At 40.1% G+C, this 6454-nt stretch overlaps 1 pseudogene; it reads right to left on the reverse strand.

Annotated features, from left to right (window-relative positions):
* Nucleotides 1-1035: 1035 nt before the first annotated feature.
* LOC109070486 lies at nucleotides 1036-3357 on the reverse strand (annotated as a pseudogene).
* Between the last annotated feature and the right edge of the window lie 3097 nt (nucleotides 3358-6454).

The raw sequence follows: 6454 nt of genomic DNA on the forward strand, positions 1-6454 counted from the left end.
AAAGGCTGTTTGATGGTTCAATCACCCCTAACTTCAGCATTTGTTGAATTTCCTCTTCAATAGCCTACCGACGAGCCTCTGATACACGTAATCTTTGTTCTTTTATGAATTGGCTCTGCTTTTGCTCAATGTATATTTAAAAGCACACATCCAGTTTTGTGTGAGTGAAGGAAATCCACTTGCAAGTGGAGATTCGTGCTCGCGCATTTCATGGATCACGTAACATTATGCGCTCTCGATATGTCAAGTATCACGCTATAGAAACAGCCTAAAATTTAATTATAAAGAGGGGGCCGGTGCCACCCCTGGCCACCACGTAGACACGCCTCTGTACAGGCCTATTTATGAATTTGACTTTATTGGTATCAGAACTAATATGGTGGTAATTAGCCTAGGCTATTTCGTAATGTCATTAAAGCGTTTAAATTGGCAATCACTTTTGATAATTAAAATCTAACAAACAATTTGGCTCTAAATGGCTAAGATCTATAAATGGGTAAGCATGGTGGTGTCCAGTAAGCGACCCACTATGGCAGCGATCCAACGTGTCCTTGTATTGAATCAAAGACGGCGCCGGCCGCGGAGCCGTTTAGTCCATGTCAATTTTTTTATTCGTCAAAACTCAAGCCCTTTTGACATTTTGCCTGACGTGCTATATTTAAAAAATCGCCTCCCAAGACAACTCTTTATGGAGCTGCTGAACCTTCTCAGACCTGCGCTTGCCAGGCTAACGCGGCGGAATTTTGCTTTAAGCCCTGAAGTCCAGCTGCTTGCAGCGCTAAGGTTTTTTTTGCTACAGGGAGCTTCATCGAGGTTGTGGGAGAGGGCTACGGCCTAAGCAAGACCTCGGTGTGGAGGTGCGTCCACACTGTCACCAACGCCCTTCTGCGCCATGCCGGGGATTACATCCGGGGAATTCTGAATGTAAAGTACCTTACCATTAATATAAAAGTGTATTACATAATTTTTAGAAGATTTTTAAACCCATGTCAAGAAGCGGCACAAGTGGCACAACGGGATAAAGAGGGTGGATGATTAGCGAGGGATACCTGGTTCGTCTACCTGTCACAACATATCGTGTGAACATATTACTGACAATTTGATAATTTAATTAATAGTCTATATTTTACGGATAACTTAAACTATGTTAAAATAAATGTTACTGGAATAATTTAAGGAATGTTTCATTTGCATAGAACGTGTTGTCTTTCTTAACACAGTAATGCACCTTCGCGTGAAGTTGAAAATCGATTCCTGAGCAATCGATGCCAACTAATTCAGCACCTTTCTTATTAGGAACAGCGCCTTTGTAAGAGGCAGCGTGTTAAGAAGCTTCCTAAGGAACACTTCGGGGAACACACTTAGGAACATAAACAACTTTGGTAAGATATATCTTTTGAGTCTTCTTAGCGCGCTAAGAGTGAGCATTATCAGGGAACCGGGCCCAGACTGTTGTGAATGAACAATGTTCATGAACAAAAATCAGTCCACGCACATCTGGCACAAGTGCACGGTGTGAGCAGCACATATGGCTCTTTTGCAGTTTGCGCACTGCTTATCCGTTTTTGTATCCTCGGCCTGTGGACAAACCTGACACCTTTTTCTTTTGGATGGTGGAGGTTCAGTGGAGGGCCCTGGAGCATTGGAAGAATCTTGTTTTCTCTTCAGTATTGCTGTAGATGTCGGTGCACGAGGCAGGTGTTGTCATCGCTCCATGTGAGGGGACACCAGAGCTTTCCCCAGCTTTTCCAGAAAGAGCCTCCTTTTGAAATTCTTCCCTCTCTCCCATGATGGATTTACCTCCCTCCACACCACAAATGCATTTATGGCAGATACATCCAGGATGGTAGAGACGACAACCACTGGCCAACGATTTGTTTTACGCCTTGCACCATAGCTTGCAACCATCTGTTAGCAAATGAAATGTCACTCACTCTGTCACCAACTTTAAATAAAAATGAGCAAAATAATGCATCAAAATATAAAATTTGTAAATACGTTGTCAAGGTTGTCAACTCCGCCTTTACAGTGATTATAATCCAAGATGATATCACTTTGGCATCTTTGTGGCATGTGCTCATCAGCAGCACATTTTTACCCCTTTTGGGGCAGTATGACACAAGACTGTGTGTCTCAGTGAAAGCAAAGAGGGAGGAAAACACAGCTCGGTCTCTTGTTGCCAGAAGAGCAGGTGGGAGTTCAGGCTTGTTTTTCCGAACTGTGCCAACCATTGTCAGCTTTCTTCTCAGGAGTTCCTGGCCAAGGGCATAGGATGTGAAGAAATTATCACACGTTACTGTTTGTCCCTGGAGTCCAGTGGTCAAATCAAGGACCACACGCATACCTTGATTTTTTCTGGCTGTCCACCTTGAGGCTTGCCGGTGTAAACTTGCATGTTCCATGCATAGCTTGTCCTGGCATCACATGCTGCCCAGATTTTTATCCCATATTTCGCCGGCTTGCTGGGCATGTACTGTTTGAACGGGCATCGACCTCGAAATGGCACCAGGCACTCATCCACTCTTATGTCCTGGCCAGGGTTGAACATTAGTGGGAGACGCTCAACCCATAAATTCCACACATCACGTATGGGTGCCAGCTTGTCACTTTCGCGCCGAGCAGGTCTTGTGGCCCTGTCATCGAATCGAATTACTTTTGACAATGTTCTGAATCTTCTTAGCGACATGACAGCCCAAAAATTGCACGCCCAGTTTCGGCCTCCCACAAACTGGACAGGGCCTCATTGTTGGAGCGATAAACTCCCGCAAGAAGGAGCAGACCAATATATGCTTCAATATCTGTCCAGTCCACATTCCTCCAGTCATCACCAAACACACGATTTCCTTCCAAATTAGTAATTTCCACTAAGATTCTTTGGATTGTTGATGGAAAAAATAACAAAAAAGATGACTTTATGTTCTCTATGCGAGAACATGCATACCTTGTGGGTCCTGGGGTCAGCTTTATCACTTGTGCAGCTGAAGCTCTCCCTGGCCCCTGTGGAGGTGGAGAAGTAGTCCAGGTTATTTTTCCATTTTTAGAGTCATAGGTTTGGTCTGCAACTGCTGCCTCATAGTCCTCATCCGATTCCTCTTCCAACCCTGTATTATCTTCAGGGGGATTGCAGTCATCTGGCTCAGAATTCTCTGCTTCAGTGTCATCCTGGCCTGATTCAGTTTCACTGGAATGAAGCAGGTGATCCAGGGTCTCCAGGAGAGTGTACCTCTTTTCCATACTGCCAGCACAGAATGAACTGTGTGCACGACACCAAAGACCCTCTTTTATACCTTTCGACTGGGAACAATTTATTTGTTTTCAAAACAAAGTTGCAGCTCTTACATCTCAGAGTAAACTTTCTCAAAGTGCAAAAGGTCAGTTGTCTTTCATCTGTTTAATCTCTCTCTTGCTCTCTCTGCATGGGTGTGCGTGCATGCATTAGCTCTCACTCACACGTGTTCTACATTTTTGATTGATTTCATTTGACAAATTCCATATAGATGCTGTCTGTGGAAGTCACACCTGTGTGTGTCTTTGTTTGAGTGTACATGTCTCTCTGTGTGTGTGTGTGTGTGTGTGTGTGTGCATTAGATTTCACCCCTTTTATCTTTGTTCTGCATTTGTGGCTGATTTTATTTGCTAAATTCAATACCAATGCTCCCTGTGGCAGTCAGAACTTTTGTGTGTGTGTGTGTGTGTGTGTAAGAGAAGTTTGTTCCACTTTGAGTTTATGCTCTAGGACCAGACCTTGATTTAAATAGAATTTTTTTTAAATTTATGCCAGGTTTGTTAATTTTATTTGTCAATTTCTATAAAAATGCTCTCTGTTGCAGTCACACACATGTGTGTGTTTGTGTGTATGTGTGCGTGTGTGTGTATGAGATAGAAAGTTCGTTCCACTTTGTGTTTATGCTCTAGGACGAGACCTTGATTTAAATGTAGAAATTTTCAGATTTATACTGGATTTTTTTTCAAAAAAAAAAAAAAAACATTTTGACAAAAAAAAAAAAAAAAAAAAAAAATCATTTTTTCCATTTTCCCTCTATTTGACAACAAAGGTCATAACTGACACCAAATTTCATAAACACAACTTTTTTTTTTTTTTACACACCTTTAGAACAACCAAATCAAGCCCAGTTTTTTTGTGTGTATAGATAGATAATTTTATTCCACTGAGATGTATGGAACCATTTTTTTTTTTTAGCTAAAGAAAAGTCGATTGGGGTCATATAGACCCCAAAGGACATAAGAAGGTTAAACGAATCAATTCAAAATTAAAGCATTATGTAATCTGTGAACGTTGCATTTCTCTCTAAAGGCGCGAGCCTCTCTCTGGAGAGAGCCAGCACTGTGAATTTCATCTTGCAGCCAACAAGAAAACATTTGTTTATTAATAAATAATTAAAATGTCTCCTTTTTCACAATTATTGGGCTACTTCTGCCTGTGCTTTGGGGCAAACTTAATTCATGTCTTGAGCGTGGAATATATTAAGGCTCATAATGGATTATAGATGTAAATTTAATATAAAGCTGTGATTAGTTGAATAATGACAAATGAATGACTAGTAACTAGAAAAATCTTACGTGGGAGGCAGATCTATTAAATACCCTCTAGACATCGCTGTTAAAGTTTTTAAAGCATTTTATACGCGTTTGCATAAATTCTTCTTTCAGAACGGTCCGTAATGGAGAGATGCCTTAACAATGATTTTTCCTCTGAAACACAAAAACGAAAATTGAAATAAAATCAATATTCTATGTTTTGAGAATGGCCAACACTTCTCTGCAGATATTGTGCTTCTGGTTTGTGCATTTTAAATCACAAAGTCTACAAAATATATAAAAACTCTTGTGTTTTTTGTCACGTCTGTAAAAAAAGCCTATAAAACATGTTCATAAACGGATACTTTACTTATGTCTGGACTCTCTGTTTGGGATTTAGAAAAACTTCAATATATTGTTCATGAATAAGCTACAATCTGTGAAAATTTATATTTCACACTCTAAAAAATATTGTATGGGAAACAAAATAAAACGGCGGATTCTCCACTCAGGGCTCGTAGTTCTGATTGGGCTCAACCCTCCCCCGCGCGTTTGAGACACACTGCCGAGCACAGTATGAGCAGTCGTGAGCGTCGTGGTTTTCACTCGCACCAGCACCGCTCCATCACGAGTACAATTCATGCCAACAGCCCGTTATATAACTGCATATTTAGCAAGAATTCACATGATTTAGCTATAGCTTGATATTTAGCTATAGCTTGATACACATAATCTCTCCGATCAAAAGATTGTAATGACGGCAATAGTCGAGCGGGATGTTACAGGCTAGTTCTCAAGGAGTTTGTCTTCCTTTTACTGATTATTTTCAGGTTAAAGCATGATTTAAACAGATACAGCACATTCACACGCAATCGCTGTCGCAATAATGCATTCAAACAAATTTAATTTTACAGTGCTACTTCATCTGTATCAGATTTTGAAATCTGTAAGTAATGCATCGATCTGTAGATAAAATAACTGACAAAAATGTACTGTTATTTTCATCACAAACAAAATTTGCACAGCAGAAAGCAGCAATTATACCTTTTCATGCTGACAATGTTATTAGTTTGGCGTTTGGTAGGAAAAAAAGTTTGCACACAATAGCCTAATCCCCTTTGAAACTCTATGTCCTAAAACCTGTTCTGCAAGTTTGAAACCCTCATAAGACACTGTCCATATGAAAGACAAGAAATTCATACCTTTATCTCGACCCCCACAAGCTATACAGAACTACCCCAAAAACCCCAGCCCCCTCCAGCTGAACTGAACTCGGTCTGTTTTTTGGCTGAGAGGAACGGTGTGTTTTCATGTTACTGGGTTGAAACATGCCTGCACTCACAGCAGCCCTACTCTTTTTATTCATTATTTTCCCGCAGCCCATATTATTATTATCACTAGACCAAAATAATAACAAATTCTTAATTGATAATTAATCATTATTTTTTAGAAAATTATAGATGTTTGTGAACGTAGGCGTTTGAGGCAGGCTTTAAGACCAAGCGGAATCCTCCGTCAGCTGCTCCCGCTTCACAGCTAGCACAAGCTCTAACTGACCCAGCTTCACAGTCCGCGGTTTGATTTTACTAAATAAGTTTGAGGCGAATACAACTTATTGATAATGAGCCCAACATTTAGCAAGGCGGGAAAACATTCAGTCTACCTGAAGAAAGACGTATTTCATTGAGATAATGCTGTTAAATAGAGATTAAAAAAAAAAAAAAAAAAAACACTGTAGGCTATTCTTAAACTTGGAGCTCATTATATTGAAGTACAAATCCAAACACCACAAGCAACCTACACTCTCTAAGTCTTCTTTCATTGAAAAGTATGCATTTTATTTATTCACAGGCTATATGGTTGAAATAATATTTTAGTTCAAAACTTTAAGTGCCATTGTTTAAATCAAGCATCT

This window comes from Cyprinus carpio, chromosome B4, assembly GCF_018340385.1.
Source record: "Cyprinus carpio isolate SPL01 chromosome B4, ASM1834038v1, whole genome shotgun sequence".
Taxonomy (NCBI): Eukaryota; Metazoa; Chordata; class Actinopteri; order Cypriniformes; family Cyprinidae; genus Cyprinus; species Cyprinus carpio.